Source organism: Diadema antillarum, unplaced genomic scaffold, assembly GCF_040938485.1.
Source record: "Diadema antillarum isolate AM-2024a unplaced genomic scaffold, OU_Dant_1.0 seq00000569_RagTag, whole genome shotgun sequence".
Lineage (NCBI taxonomy): Eukaryota > Metazoa > Echinodermata > Echinoidea > Diadematoida > Diadematidae > Diadema > Diadema antillarum.
Genome location: NW_027271507.1, coordinates 1,940,226 through 1,958,396, shown reverse-complemented (window position 1 = coordinate 1,958,396; position 18,171 = coordinate 1,940,226).

Below are 18,171 nucleotides of genomic sequence, written 5' to 3'. Positions count from 1 at the left end.
CGATAATGCGCGAATTTCCTGGGTTAAGACCCATTAAATTTGCGCCTTCATTTCAGACTTTTATTCACTCCATCCTCTTTAATGTGTCTTCTCCGTTACACGTGACAGTCATCTCCTTCTCCTTTGCATCAACTCTTCACTGTTCATCATAATCAATTCCTATGACAAAACACCGAGTGAACAGACGCAATATAGCTTCAAAAATGAAATAACAAAATGTTGTTGACTTGGCCATACCGAGCACATTTAGAGCTTCATATCTATAGCGGTTATTAACGATGGACTGAGGAAATTGTATGGCTGTCAGTAATCACCAGCAAAAGAGATACACTGTATGTCAAGAAATAACAAGCAGTCGTCTTTGGAGAGGTCTGAGACGCAGAGTACTGTACTGTTTTTATCCTCGATGTCACACTGAACCATTCCAATATCCTGTTTACGCCCTCAATAAATATGACTTCTTGAATATGGATTCCATAACATGTGCTCCTGCGACAATATTTCTCCCATTAGATATCTGCACGCAAGGCCAAATATAAGTTCTACCCACAAACATAACCCTAACCCAAATCCTAATCCTCACATCAAAACCTATAACACCCTATCACAACCCTACCGGAGCAATAGTCGCAGGACCAAATGTCGTGTCACTATACTACTGATGTTGAAATCCCTCTTCTTTCGTCTTGCTTTCATTCCATTGCCTCTTCTTCTTACTGTAATTGTTTTAGTGTAGTTGTTCTGATTGCTGTAATTATGCTCTTATAATCAGACTAAATGTTTATCAACATCATCTTCATCTACGAAGTCGTCATCGTCATTATCATCTTCACCATAGTTTCATTATCTTGCTTTATTCGCCACATTATACATTTTACATTGTATAACATGAACACACACTTCCGTTCAAACAAAATAATTGTACTACTCAACTATACGATTTCACGGAGTTTCCCGATGACTCATAAAGATATCAATAAGTTGCTTTTAAATTTCTTTTGAAGATCTTAACTACAAAACTCGCTGTTCATCATGTTAACTGTCAAACAAAAATGCTCTATTTCATCTTACTTGATCATCATGCTTTAAACAATAAAAAAAGTGAAGGACATTATGTGTGCAAAAGTACAAACATATATTATCTCTCGATGTCCATCTTTCATTTTTTATACTCGTGAGATAGCATTTAAAATAACGTTTTTGATTGATCTATCTCATTAAAAGGTTGTTCAAACTTTGTCGAATTTAATTCTCTTATCATCACAACCTTTCAATCTTCCAAAGAATATAATATCGCAGTCTACTGATCTCAATATCTGACAGCTTCTTTACATATTAAAACAAACATTTTTAAAAAAGGCCCATTGCATACCCAAGCATTAGAAACGCATTCTAACTATTTTTTTTTTTGTCGACATGCAGTATGATTGTATATTGTGATATTGGTCCTCACATATTATAAGACATCGCAAAACAATTCCAGCTTACTGCACTACATAAACACTTACAGACAGGTTGGGACAGAACACCGACTCAGATCACACGTTATAGGGTCCTGCCTAAAACGCAATGGATAGTTCGAGTTCGAAATATCGGTAATGTTGCAAAAATGTCAGCGGCGTTGGTCACGCATTAATGAAACAGGGAAAATGGGGACACAATCGTGTCATAAACACTCAGTATAACAGGTATTTAATGCTGATGAACACCATACTATGCCCCCTCCCCCTCGTTCTCTCTGCGTATGAACCAAATCTCTCTGAAGTAGGCCTACACTATCATACGAGTGGAATTAAAAGTAGAAGACAAATGATAGTTTTAACTCCATAAATGGTATAAACATTCAAATCCATTCTAGATATAACTTAACATTGGCAAATAACTACATAATAAGTTGCTTAAAACAGAAAAAAAGTTCGATCTTCTTCCTGTAAGCTCAAATAGATCTATATCAGTCAAAATCGACACACGCATGAATGTGCATGCAGTCATTATCATTATTATTTTTTTTTTTTTGCAGCAAATTGCTCATGTATTGTATGCATGAAAATTCCAGAGGAATCATGCGGAACCTCTTTGATCACTCGGGTGGTTGTAAGCATCCTTTAGGTGTAGTTGATTTTACATTAGCTGCTTTTAATGGACAAAAAGAATATCAGACAAACGGAATGATGAAGGTTTTTTATATACTTTTTTTTTGTAATTGGACCTAACATGAAAGAGTTATGAACTTTCAAAGTTTTCTCCAAAACTTAATAAAAATCAGTAACTGTCACAACCACATTCTCGAATTGGCAATATTAGTATCAAATAGTGATAAATCTTTGATAAACTTCAGTATTCGACATGACATCAATAAGATGTCATGCGAAGGTGTACCCTGTGTATATCTTGCAACAGCCTTACGATAATGATTTGTATCTATTAGGAGGAACTATTGTGATGCACTTCCTAACTCATTAGACAAAAACATAGCTTTGATAATATTCTTGGGTATGAAACAATTGAATGTTTATTGTGAGGTGATGACATCATCGTTTGCCTGTAACACACAAAATATTAAATTCCATGATTTATTTATTATGATAAATGTGTTAGGCTTTGATGAAAATTCTGTCTTTCTGTTAGTCTATCTATTCATCTTATTACAGTTAAAAGAAAATAAATTCTGATTCCGTTTTTCTGTCATCTCCCCCCCCCCTTAATCATCATCGCATGGTATGTTGCATTTCTCTAGTCTAATCAAGGAGCTTTAATGAGCAATGTTGATGTAATCAAGGAGGTAGACCTATATTACTACTTGTACTAGGCTAGTACCTCCGTGTTGTAATCATGTCGGGCAAAACACTCTGTCCTTCGGATGGACATAAAATGGAGGTTCTGTGTGTGGGACAGTCACAACTCAAACACGTAAAAGATCCCTCTTCATTCATACATCGCAAAGAGCACGGTGTTTAACCCAGTGAAGTTGTCCAACCTCACATCCAACTGAAACCCATGGAAGACCAGCTATATTAAGTGCACCTGAATATGGGCTATCCAGCCATCTTCTCAGATGGAAAATGAAACAAACAAACGAACAAATAACTACACATACACACAATCATAAATTTAGAATTGGGGCGCATTGACAGTTTTTGTCTTCCACAACACCTCTTGTAGAACAACTTATTGACTCTTGTTGAAGATTGCGAAACGGGTAGAGGGAAAACTATTCCCCGTGACGAACTCAGCTCTGTAAATAACCGTTGTTCATACCTTTCTTTTATTTGCATTGTTTGGAGTCCGCGTCATTCTTTCTACATTTGGTTCTTTTCTTTGTCTTCTTTTCTAAGACTGAGTGAATCACTACTATTCTGTTTACCCCATGAATTCATCTGTCATCTCGGCAAATTGCTCGGTGTGTCAAGTCTAAGATCAGAACGGGGAAAATGTATTCACGTAAACAATATGCCATTGTAGTGTTGTCTTCTCAAAGTCGACTCTGTGATTTCATGCACAAAAATAGAAAAGAAATACAGAAATAGAAAAGGAAAATATAGGAGAGCACGAATAAACATAAATAAAACGTGCATTATAGCGTAACTTTGAAAGAGTTTTTTTTTTCTCTTTTCTTCTCTTCCTCGCTGCACTCACCTTACAAAAAGAATACGGATGATTAAGTATCATTTTCCGTGTTGATAAATAGCGAGTCAGACATTGAAGGATAATAATAATAATATGGAAAATGACGTCATGGCGTAAAGGGAGAAAATATTATTTTCATTATTATTGTGAACACTGGAATGCAAATATGAACAACTGAATGCGGGGTACTGGTATCGTATCACTCACCCTCAGTGTTAGCTGTGCTTAGAAAATGAATACAACAAAGTGAAATATTGCAAAAGAATCAAACGTATAGCTATAAAGATAGATTGATGTATTAAGGAAATGAATGATACCATGCAGGAGCCATATCAGAGGATGATGTGGTTCTGTCATTGCCTAACAAGTTTCCCAGTCAACTTGTAGAAACGAATCTTCACAAGATTTAGATTTTATTGACAAAAAACCATTTATACTGGAGGGGGAAAAGTCGCATCATTGCCATAACGTCATGTTTGCTGTCTTGTAACAGTCTCAACGATGACGACTTTTTAGGGGGAAACCGTCACATTGGCTAGAATAAATTTCAACTGATAACATAGATTTTTATGATGGTTTTGCGCTTAAAGGACAAGTTCACCTGAATATACATAAGGATTGTGAGAATGCAGCAATATTAGTATTACACATCAGTGAAAGTTTATAGATAATCGGACGATACTTTTAAAAGTTATGAATTTTTGAAGTTCCAATGCCGCCATCACTGGATGCGAAGACTATACTGCAGCTTGTGATGTGATGCGAGAACGACTAGTATATACAGATATAAAGGAACAAAAAGAAACTCAAACGTTTTTTCTCGCATTATTAAAGAGCACTTAGCTTGCCTCTTTCAGAAGGTAGCCAGGGGGAATAGGAAGGCAGGGGAATGATATCATACCCTAAAACATGTCAGTGGCAAGGAAAGGAAATGTGTACTTTTATCCAAAAATAATATTGTGTGGAATTCTCTTGAAATTTCTCTCATATCTTTGTACACTGATTGATGTGATATCATATCCTACTCTGTAGAATTCTTCTCATCCAGCAGTGATAGCGCAGAAGCTTTAAAAATTCCTAACTTTTGAACAGATTTTCCGATTTCCCTCAACGTTTATTTGATGTGTGCTTTACTAACATTGCTGCATTCACTCAATCCACACCTATGCAAAGGCCGGTGAACTAGCACTACCACCAGGGTATTCCCGGTTGCCAGCAAGTAGTCCTACACTGGCTATTTTTCCCCGACATGTTTGCTAAAATTGTAGCTCAGCAGTTACAATCTTGCAAGTATAAAATATGACTGTACAGAGGAAGACAACTGACTACAATATGCCATAACACATAATCACCCCTCTGCTTTAATCATCTATTTCTTTCAAGACGTATTTAATATGTCAGTCTTTTGGTTGTCACTGTAGTAATCTTTGTTAAAGCAAGGAGGTACTTGGTTAAAGGGGAAATCCTGTCCAAACATAATCTAATCTGATAAGAAAGAATAAAATATGACGAGTTCAACGATAAGATTTTGATCGCAATCATGTGAAAATAAGGAAGTTTTGACATTTTAAAGTTTCGCTAATTTTTCGGGAAACAGTTCTTGAACGGTCAATATGAATATGCAAATGGCAAAGTGAGCATGTCATTCCCTCACAATTTGCAATATAATTTGTACATCAAATTTTGCAATTTTCAATTTTTCATTCAAATGCAATTATGCCCGAGGGTCAAATCCTGGTATATCTAACTGATCACTATTCTGAAGCTATTCAACCAGGAATAACATCATGTTTCAGACTTCAATTATAGAAAAATTGAAGTTTTGTCATCTTTCGTACACGATCAATTGAAAATTGTGAGGTTATGAAATGGTCAGCTCACTCATTTGCATATTCATATCCACTTTACAAGAACTGTTTTGCAGAAATTAGCAAAACTTCAAAATGTCATAATTTTCTTATTTTTCATCCAATTTCAGTCAATTTTTTTTTACCGTTGAACTCGTAAGATTTTACTCTTTTTTATCAGACTAACTTATATTTGTACTGGATTTCCCCCTTTAAAACAGGGAATGATGATTGTGTCTTGATCTGCCTGCTGAGCTGACTCAGGGAAGAGGAATGGAAGGCGTGGCAAAAAGAAGTAGAAGACTCATTACACTGAGCGGTTACACAATAGCACTACCTGCCGGCCGGGATTGATGGGGGTGGCGAGGGAGAGAGCGGCGATAATGGAGAAGTGACCACATGATGATGGTCGTCTGAGAAAAGGCAATTGAGTGCCCTATCGGTTGGAGAAAGAATTGTTTATTGACCATGGGAGAGACACTGAATGACCGCAGAGCGATGACGAAATAGGGGGTTAAAAGTTGGCACAAATTTCTCGTCCCCGGATATTCATAGATTACCCCACACTGATATTATCCATCTCTATTATACATTGTACAGATTGAAACGATGTGATTATTGCGGAATCGTTATTCGAGCGCTCAGGGAGAGATGACCGCCATCACGGTCATAGATGAGTCCTACCAGACAATCACCTCCGTCCTCGGGTCCGGACATTGACCTTTGAGCATCAGAGGATAATATTGTTGTTGTGGTGGTGGCCGTTGGGGGTTCGTTAGCTGTTGATACGCTCCACCTTTTGCGCACATACAATGTCGCATCATGTTCATGTTCAGTTAAGGAAATCAGGAGTAAATAGAGTAAGAGTTGATGAACAGAATTGCAGAGATCTCATCAATTAAAATTTGAAATGAGAATGTTATGAAATTTATTAGTTTTCACAAAGATTTCTGCACGATACAGTGACATTAGTATAATGATATTAGTAGCAGTCATTTGTATGCAAATTAGATGAGATTGTGATGTCATGGCCTCACAAGTATAATGATAATCCGAATATTGACCTATTCACACTATTGACCTCTGCACTGACAAAAAAGGGGGGCAAGGAGGGATAGATAACAAAGTAGGAAAGAAACAGACTAAGATTGAAATGGCGGGAGATAGAAGACAGTGAGAGGGATAGAAAGGAAGGGAACAGATTGAAAAACGAGAAAAAAATTGTATACAGAAACATATGATTAGGAATTTTAGACAACTAAAGGAATCAGTTAATTATTTTTTTTTTTTGGGGGGGGGGGGGTCGTTGTTGCAATAACCTAGCAATTGCGATTTCTAATACATGGTAAGGGGTGTGTGATGATTGCTATATAGAACATTTACGAAAACATGATTTGTACCATATACTTTGTGCACAAACCAATATGAACAATGACAGTTGATACAATATCACCACCTCGGTTTATGACTGACGAAATATTAGTTGTACAATTTAGTGAAATCGGACAATCAGTTCAAAGTTATGAATTTGTACATTTTTGGTTAAAGCCATTTAGCGTTATCGCTGGGTACGAAGACTACAATGAAATGATGTTGAAATCGCGTCCTAAAAAAAAAAAATACAATGGCAACATCTCTAACATCATTCAAACTGCAGAAACAGACTAAGCAACGCCAAGAAAAGCCTCTGCACAACAGCAGCACGCAGACAGAAAACGATTGTGATGAAATTGAAATGATTAAAAAAAAATGCTCTTCTCAAGTATCCTCCAAGATTTTTATACATGCACCTGATCACAATGTGGTAAGTGCAATTAACCGCAACACACACGCAAGTGCGGAAGCAGTTTTCATCGCAACATTAATGTATACGCAGGCTTGGCATCACACACACACACACACACACACACACACACACACACACACACACACACACACACACACACACACACACACACACACACACACACACACACACACACACAAAACACAAACACACACACACACACACACACACACACACACACACACACACACACATTAAAAACACACACACACACACATACGGAGTAACGGCGCATAGTTACTCATGAAATATTACCGCTGTCAACACGTCAAATGCTTTATTGCATGCAACTCCATCGCTTCTACCGCTTACAGAGCAATCATTGTGCAGCAGGGAAAAGTGACTACGAGTTTTTCCCCTCTCCGAATAGATAACAATGCTGCTTGTTTATCCAGAAATGGGTAGACGGGGAGTAATTTTCACCATTAAAAGATTAAAAGATTAAAAGATGATTTCGTAAAAACATGAATGATATAATGGGACTTATAAAACGAACAGGAAAATGCATTTCCTGTGATGCTTATTTTGGTCATCTTGGTGTGGATTCCCTGTTCACTGATGTCGAATTTCTACGTCATTTTCCTCGTAATTCGTATACAGTGATGTCTATTTTATGTAGCATTATGTCTTCCTGTGTCCATTTTAGAACGCTTCCCTGAAAATACCGTGGTCTTATTGTGCAGAGTAAGAGAGAGAGAAAGAGAGAGAAAGGGAGGGAGTATATAGGGGATAAGGCAGGTGGAGGGAGAGAAGGGGAGAGGGGATTGAGAAGGCTGCCTATGATAAATAGCCTCGCTCATTCGGATTGAGGGATGGGAGAGAGGGAAGAGAGAAGAAGAAGAAGGAGGAGGAGGAGGAGGAGGAGGAGAAACATATCCAATGTGTATAACCCATAGATTTGTTAGGAGTGGATGTGAGAGAGAAAGAAAGTGAGACGGGGGAAGAGGGGGAGGGAGGGATGGGGGGGGGGGGGGGAGAGAGAAAGCCTGGCTGTGACCTTTAATGCCTTTTATTTGTCAGTCACCGCGAATTGGTGGCTCAAAGGGAGGAAATTATGGCGGAAGTCCTCCCTCGTTTGATGGCTGAGCACTTGTAGAGGGATCAAGATGACGGGCATTTTCTCTTCTTTTTTTTCAAAAGAGATGTTTCCATTCCATTTTCAAAAATTTTAAAAAAGAAACAACAAAAAAAGATATCAAGGATCTTGTGACAAATGGTGTTGATATCGGAATCTGTGACGCAAGTACAGTTTTGGGAAAGTGTTGTTGATGCGGATAATGATGCTGATTAGGAGCGCGGCAGGAGGGGGTGTAGTCAGTGAAGGATGAGAGGGGGTGCAGGGAGGGATAGAAGGGGGTTTGGGGGAAGATGAGGAAGATGAGGAGGGAGGAAGTGGGAGAAGGCATCGCTTCCAGGAGCTAAATTACTTGCCTCCTCTGATTCCCCCCTGCTGCGATCGATCAGAAGCAAGTGGGTATCACAAACAAGGGTAAGGTTCCCGTGTGATGCACACATTCAACGGCAAACAAAGATACGCAGTAAAGTGTACATACAATGTAAACATACAAACGCGATACGTACAAGAACACAAGGAAGATATTTTATTTTAACATTGACACGCATATGAATTAAGTATGAAGGCTTATACCGTACATACATTTTATAGTATAAAAATGACAAAGAAAAAGCCTCCATAATATGCATGTATTTAGTCTATTTACATAGTAAGCGAATAATAAATAATCATTTCTCTTAGTATCGCCACGCTTGCAAGCTTTACTCTTTCTGTCAACCCCTGCAAACCCACCAAACATTCCGCAATAGAAAATACAATGTAGACCTATGTTGCTCTTTAAAATTGATAAGCTTGTGTTATCTCATAATCATGCTGTCAAAATATAGACCTTTAGATTCATCATTATCTTGAACGTGTATTTTCTTTCTGAAATTTTGTTCATGAAGAAATTAAATGTATATATATATATATATTTCATCTGTATACTTGTTGCTTGTCAACTCTACCGATTCAAATATTGAATAGATGATGTATGAAATGGTAGGAGAAGAACACTGGTAAAAATCAATTTGTGAATCAATTTGTTCAGACGTGTAGGACTAGGATACCCAAGAGAGAGAGAGAGAGAGAGAGAGGGAGAGAGAGAGAGAGAGGGAGAGAGAGAGAGAGAGAGAGAGAGAGAGGGAGAGAATGGAGCCAGAATGAGATTGTGTGGATGGGCTGAGACTCGATCCTCGCCTCCATCTCTTTTACCTCGGACCCTCCCCCCCAAAAAAAAAAAAAAAAAAAAGATAGGAAAACATTGTACCTGTTATGTAATATATTCACCTTACGACCTAGAGAAGACCAGTCTTTAGATATTATAAGAGCGTATATGACAATTAAAGGCAGGATCCTTCCATTTGCTTTCCCTTCTTTAACCCGTTCCCTCTCAGATGTAATTCCCCACAGGGTTAAAATGGCACGAACAGTTCCCGTTGTCAAAAACGCGAACTCCCGCCTACACTCGGTATCCAAACAACAAAACACATGTACATGTCACTCATGTGCGTAATTTTCATTTTCATTTTCATTTCTTCTTTCTAAACATTGCATGCCTTCGGTCGATGTTGGTTTATCAAAGTGACTGTTCAAGCAAGGAAAATAAAAGATCGAATTAGGCCAGAAGGGGTTTTGCACTGAGAACATTTATTTCATTTGTACACAAACTGAATCGAAAAGGGGTTTTAACTATCTCTGTGTATGGTCAGTCGTATACAAACAAAATAACTGTCATAACTTCATCAAACACACTGGCTATAGACATTTATTTTAGTTCTTGACATAACAGTAAAATGATGATAATAATAATATTAAAAAAACAACATTGACGCATTGTTGACTAGCAGGGAGGGGGGGGGGGCACAAACCACACAAACCACTTAACAACCTCAACTCCGAATATACCAGTCTTACGCAACTCCGCAATAAAAACTTACGAGTGAAGTCTAGGAAAATGATATGACCAATATTAATCTCCCATGGATAGAAATCAACCACAATGGTTCAAAATTACTTGTTTTGCGTTATTATTTCAAGCTTCCATCCTTCCTGTCCTGTTTGATATAGTTTGTTTGAAGCATTGGTGACCGGAAATGCCAGCTGAAACAAATCTCCTCTTCAAACACTTCAAACTCACATCATCCACTTCACTAACGTTAGCATGTAAGAATACGTTTAGTTATGATTTGCTGTCACATTTGCGGTGTTTAAAGGGAACAAGGCATCGCGCCATACCACGCACTCCCATTCCTATACGCCCTCACTGAATCCAACACATCACTTAACCATGCATTTCCGCGGTTTCCTCCCCCAAAATAAAAAGTGTTGTACCGGAAGGGGCAAAGAATTCTGCGATGTGTGCGTTATGGGAGGAGTTGCAGTCGTTGAAACTAAAACAGAACGACGAAAACACAGAAATATAACGGAAATATTCCCAATGTTTATTTCATATGTTATTTTCTCAAGCCGGAAACCGGAAGGAAAATTTTAGAAGACGAACCGCGAGAGGGCGTCTCGAGATTAGGCCAGCACCACAACGCATGAAAAGACACCAACAACAATAACAACCAAAGAACAAGCATTTCGTGGACTAACCCTTCTCCATTATTGGCATCCATAAGAGGACAGCTATAATCTACAGTATTAGTGTATCAGGCACAGCTTTTTTCGGCAAGGACGCAGTAAATTCTTCCCGAATGGGAAAAATATGGATATATGATTATAATATGCATAATGTACAGACACTCGTATAGACTATGCTTATTAGCATGTTTAGCTCTCTTGATATATATATATATATATATATATATATATATATATATATATACATACATATATATATATCATATATATATATATATATATATATATATATATATACGCAGATTCGAGATGTTAACACTCGAGAGTATCTATAGGTATTCACAATATCGCTGTCTTCATTATTATCATGATTATCAAAATTGAGATAGTGCTTAAAAATGAGGGATAGAAATTCAACATTTTTAGATGTGCGGTATTTTGCTCGTCGAGTAAAATGTAGTTGAGTATCCCGTACGTAACACGAGGAGTTGTCATTCAGCGAGCTGTTAACATTAATCACCCAATATACAATGTATATAAATGAGCGGAAGTAGCGGCATGAAAGCCAGTGAATTACAGAATATAAAAAGGTTGAATTTTACCTGTAATATAAGAAACCTTCCTCAGTGTCCCATCATACACTAATACATAAAACGTTTTTAGTTTCAAAGTGAGTATGAATATGATAAATTATGTATATAGGTCTATAATTGATGAATGATTGGTATGTATTATGCATACATATCAATTGAACTCATGAATATATCGATGTATATCCGTCATGCCGTTTTAATGAGAGGCACTATAATTGTGCACTCTTGCGATTATACATTCAAGGACAGCGGGGACAGACTCGACAGCTTCTTGATATAATAATACTGGCAATGAGAGCGGAGATGAGGCTGCAGTCACAGGCAGCGGAAGGATGAGCCACGAAGCAGCTGCAGGAACAAATTAATTAGCGCGCTAATTGGTCCAAATTGAAACAAGTGCCGTCCGCCGGCCAATGAATTCCCGCGGTATATCTGTGTCGCATGTATCTATATTGCACGGCATTCCGCGCGGCACCACGCTATATCGAGTGCGTGGTCGGATCGTAATCAGAAAGCAGAAGCCGCCGACTATTTTCGTACACTGTCAGACAAACCGTACGAAAGATGTGAAGGAAGGGCCCTAGATTGTTTAGATTGAAACATTACTTCATGTTTAAGTTGACTTGAATAACTAAAAGTGAAATCAAACAAAGAGAACAGAGAAAGTTTGGTTAAAATCTGACGGAGTTGGAAAGATTTTGTAAAGTTTCATACGCGGCAGTGATCACAATCGTAAAAAAAAAAATGTAAATAAGATGAAATGAAAACGTCATCGCCTAAGAAGTGTGCCATTGATCTGCATAGAAATCTACACTTGATTTCCTCTTTTCAACTGAAATTCAACAGAGGAGTCGGTATCCATCGTATCAAATTATTCTGCAGTTGTGATGACTGAGCGATATTGACATTTTAAGTGGATAGGACATAGTACATTGTACTTGCAAAATTATTGATGATAAAAATACCAATTTTTATCTTAATGGGCAACAAGTGGAGATATCTTTTGTACCATCTTATTGTAACTTTCATCTTTTCGTTTGTTTAACCAGTTGGAAGACAGCTTCAATGGATATGTCACAAATACAGCAAAACATGCACAAACTGTTACTCAGGTTATTCTACTCAAACAAAAGTGACACAGAGGGTTTGGTATGTTTTTTGTTTTGTTTCGTTTAGTTGTTGTTGGTTTTGGTTGTTTTTTTTTTTGCAGGACAGTCTATTATGAATTGTAAGTAAATATTTATAAGGGTTGTTCATAATCAATAATTGCAAGCGTGTGTCATTGTTTTCTTGGTCTATCTCCTAGGAGGTGAATACAACGTTTGTTTGTTGTTCAGTACAGAGTACACCGTTGGTAAAAATTGTCAAATTCTTAAATTGGTAAAGTAAGCCCATTGTTACTTTATTACACCCACTTCACATATCATCCAGTTAAAATAGAAGTCTTGCGTCCATGAAAATCGTTTGAATGCCCGCGCTCTCTTAAAATGAACTTGCTAATTTTCCCATTATATGCGATGGGCTTTCAATAAATTGCTTATTCTTCCTCATTTCAGAGCCCGCTCATTGCCATACCTCCCACGCACGCACATTCTTCTTTTTCTCACGTCTCTCTGTTTCTCCTGTGTCTGTCTCTCCCTTCCCCTCTGCCTGTCTTAAAGGGATGGTGTAGTTTTGGTTGAGATGGGGATTCAGATTTTAACTTTTTCCGCGGTAATGAGAAACTACTTACGAAATGTTAAAGAGCATACAATTCTAATAGGTGATGAAAGTTTACTTGATGAAATTGGTTTTGAAATTCCTGAAATATCCAAAAACAAAGTAAAACAAAGTGGTGCGCATAAAAGGTGGATCCCACCTTTCATTGAGACCTCTTTGTTTTGGAGTTTCTCAGCCATTTCAAAACCAATTTTCATCAAATAAACTTTGACTTCCTCTTACTTTGTATGCTCGTTAATGATGATAAGAGGGAAATTCTCCTTACCTCACAAAAGTGTTGGAAAATTGAAGTCACATATCAACCAAACCTATACCATCCCTTTAACTGTCTCTGCCTCCATCTCCCTTCATATCTCTCTCTCTCTCTCTCTCTCTCTCTCTCTCTGCCTCCCTCTCCGTCTCTCTATGTATCTATGTATATATATCACATCTCTGTCTGTTACCTATTTTTACTCGTAGGTTGCTGCACTTACTGCAAATAAAGACATGATAAAAATTAATGATCATGCCTCTATGGCCATGGAAATAAATGATTGAATGAAATGCCTGTTCCTGAAATAAACGTGCAATAAACTGCCATGTTAATACAAGCAAATCTGATGTAGCAACCGCCAATAACACTAAAACGTGCCCCTTTCATTCCAGAAATAATCTAGATCATACTAGGAGCATCTGTAATTTCTTACGAACACAGATCTCAAAATGTGTACAAAAAAAAGCATGTGTCACCCCCATCTAACATCATTTAACCTTTGAATCAATATCTAATATATTCAAATACATTTGTAATTTATGTTTTGATGTTCATTATAATGTAAGATAATATTGATGACGAGTTGGTTACGTTTCCGGAAAAATCTTATGCGAAATGACAGCTATACCGAATTTACATATGCTAGACATTAGTGTGATGTATACCAAAAACATCCCTGCAAAAAACAAACAAACAAAACAAGCATTTTCATCTGCAAAGCAAAATGATAAATGAATAAATGAATAAAAATTTTCTGCATCCAAACATGAAGCCTGATTCAAACAGAGAGCCGGATTTAAAGTTTGAATCCGATAATAATATGCTTTTGCGGACGCATGCCCATCATTCCAATTTGACGACTATCAAAATAAAACAGATACAAATAACTTATGCAAATGAGATCTCCTTTGTGGCTCAGTGGATATCGATCTGTTTGAGGTATCAATCAGAGGAAAAAGGTTAGAACAAACTGCGTTTATAAATGCAGCATCAAGTATTCAAGTCAATTTTTCTTATGCTGTCTTCCTTTTAATCTTGTTCTCTTCTCAAGTTCAACGAACGTATCTTTCATTCAAACACTGGCCGATTGGCAATGTTCCAGAAAAGGAGAGCGAGATTGAAGGGAAAGAGAGGGATGTCGAGTACTCCACATATATAACTAAAAATATGCCGAATATTCCTCCCCGCCCGTTTTCCCCTGACGAGTAGCCCCTCTGTCCATTTTTTTATTTATTTATTTATTTATTTTTTTTTTTTTGGGGGGGGGGGAGGTATTTCCAAGGCCGCGCATAACGATTATCGTTGAATAATGTTCATCCACTAATTTTTTTTTTTTTTAATAATCTCTTCATAAAGAAAATTATATCCCCTATCTGCATGTCAACCAGTCTTGGACAATCACCTTTGCCACCCCTTCCCTTCCCCACCCCTCCCCGGCTGAATGCTGATCAAGCAAAACAGTATGAGATCTAAATTACTCATCAAAGATGCTTTGAGCTTCCGTTGTAAGTCGTGAAAGAATATGCTTCTATATTTAGCCCGCCCTTTTATTTTGATCAACCGTCTTCCTAAATGCGTACACGCTGCAAGCCTTCCTCGTGATCGAAGGTGTCAATAGCTCTGATTGGCGTAATCCGTTTTGCAACACAAAATAGGATTACCTGTTTTCCTCTCTTCCAAGCTACCTTAACGATTCACGATTTCCAGGTCATGATTCTAATCCCACTCGATTAAATTAATTAGCCAATTGTCGGTAACGGACCGCCTCAACAAGGAAAAGAGCGATCCATTTACGCGGCACACCTTCGGGGCGATTGAGCAATCGGACAATATCGCCGGTTGATAAACCCGATCGCGCCAACTTAAAGGAAATCGCTTAATACAGCAGGGAGGGACGCCAATTACAGTGCGATTTTAAACAACATTGTAACGTCCTGCCTTGACTGATCTATACGTACCTTTTATGTAGCATCATTAACATCCGACCGTATGCTACTCCGCAAAGGCGGTTCGATTTCTAGGCACATCAAAGCTGCATAATACTGTATCATAGTATTCGTCACCCTCGTAAACATTTTGTTCGAAGCTCGCAAAGACGTTGCGTTATGCAATTTCTGAGCAAGTCCATTGTTTTTGATGAAAAAGGTTCCGTTCTACATGGAGAGAAACCTAAATAATCATTTTCCTCATCACTGAAGGAGGGAAACAATTACTCTTCAAACATACACACCTCTTTAAAATCATCTTGATCATATCATTACCCGCAAAGTTTTAGAAAATGTTCTCAAGATAAAAGTCAAGATGAAACAGAAATAAGGACGAATATGTATATTATTCTCTCCCTCCTTTTTTGATACACACATATCATGTAGTACACATGCGTGTCTGTGTTTGTGTTTGTGTGTGTGTGTGTGTGTGTGTGTGTGTGTGTGTGTGTGTGTGTGTGTGTGTGTGTTGCAGGAATTCTTGAACATTTGACTTGAAATTAATGATTTATGTGTTTCTCCGACGTCTTAGTAACTTTTCCCTGACGCTTTTTTTGTGTGTGGTGCACATTAAACTTAGTCAATAATTTTTCTTACGTATACTTCTTGCGCAAGATATCCATCCCCTTTAAAGGTCAATGATCACCATCGGTTGAGAATCCAGGTGATCTCCGGGAAGATGTAAGCTCATTATAGTTTGAATGGATGACTCATCGTGCTACAACGTCATGAAGTTCAATTTCCATCGGTAAGGCCATCGTCTGCTGAACAGAAACAAAGTAAAAGAAAGAAAGAAATGAATTTCACCTTCAAAAGGACCTCAATAGGTCGCACTTGAAAGGTGGTTCGAGCAATCAGCAGATTAAACAATCAACTGAAACCTAAGGACACTCTCTTATCTCAGTATGAAACCGGAAGAAAGTCTTGTATAAAAACAAGATGCACATCCGCTGTGCTAGACACACATGCACTTATAGCAAATGGGCTGTGGAGCGAGTGAACTCTCTATAATGTCTTGAAAACAAAAGCAGTTAAAGGAAAAATGTATAGCTCTTGATATTGCCTCAAATTGCGGGGGATATTTTTCGGCACATTATCATTGTTTGCCGTATAGCAGTTTCTATGGTAGCCATAATCCATTATAGTAGCATGCATGCATTTAAAGTTGATACTTTGCTTCGTATGTGAAGAAATAATATTGCAATGTCAGATAAGCGACAGATCAGAGGAATTTAGAGCAAAACTGAACTCTTCCTTGTAGAGAATTATGGCTGTTCAATATCAGTCAAAAAAATATATATGTATCATTATGTTCTACACTCGCCTGAGAATAGCCACTGTCATGGGACTGCTAAGGGCGTCACCCCATTGGCTCGTACTCTACTCACTGACAACTGACATTAAAAAACAAGAGCGATAAAGGTGACAAATTTTGTCAAACTTTCTATGACCTGATGCCCATTGTAACCGACATTTCGACGTCATCTGGACGTATCATGACCGTTACTTTATCTGTCTCGAAAATGTGAATAATACCATTTCACTCGTAACGTGGTTCGGGAAAGTGGCGTCATTATCGTATGATCACACCTGTTAATATCCCCTTGCTTCATATAGCCACGTCAGATGATCGTACGATGTTTCAATGACCATACTATTTTCGATAATTCTTCGGCTTCAGTCCCATACATTCGTCAGCATGTTGCTTTCATTCTATAAATAATTATAGGCCTCTAATCTTAATCACTTTCTCTTTTGAGTTCTCTCTCTCTTAGTGTACAGATCATGCAGATGAAACTGAAACAGAAAAGACAGAAATCTATTCAATCGTTTTGTACCATTGTCTAAGCTTAATTTGAACTAAACTTTTGATATGCTTCTGCAGAAATGGGTATTTTCCTGTGTTTGTTTATAGGGTTTTGTTGTGGTAGTGTGGAATCTCTCAGCAAGTTGTTAGCAACAACATTTGCAAACTCTTTGTTGTGTGTTTTGGTTTGTTTGGTTTGGTTTGGTTTTTAATCACCGAAGTTCAGATTGAGAAGTAAAATAGATGCTAGAGTTCCCCGATACATTTAGAACTATATAACACGCGTTTGAAAGGTTAGAAATAAAAACAATACTAGGTGACAGAAACTGCTCTTATTTGTAACGTATATAGCTCTTAGCTCACATCGTAGGGATGAGGAGAGGTTCGCACTACTACAAAATTGAACAGGAGATGATACTCGAGCCTACAAATTTTGACTTCTCGGAGGTCGTTTTCATTTTAGCCTTTTTCGTATATACAATATGGTAAAGTCTTGACTGAATTAGATCCATGATGTTGAAAGGTTAAACGTGATATCATTATAATTACATATTTCTTTCTTTCAATGCTGAATCAGACCATATAATACAATCCATTATCTTAACAATTGCAGCTTATGTGTATCTATATTCCCCCTCTCTCTTTTACCCCCCTCTATCTCTTTATTTCCGCTATTCTCTATGTCATCGAAAACAGTGTGGATGTCTAGAAACAATAATCTGATCTAAATGTTTTCGTTGCCACCACAAATTCTATTAAATTACATAATTGAACATAAAAAGAACAAATTGGAAGGCAAAGTGGCACTTAAACGAAAAGGATGAAAATTATTGAAAAAATAGAGTGAGAGAGAG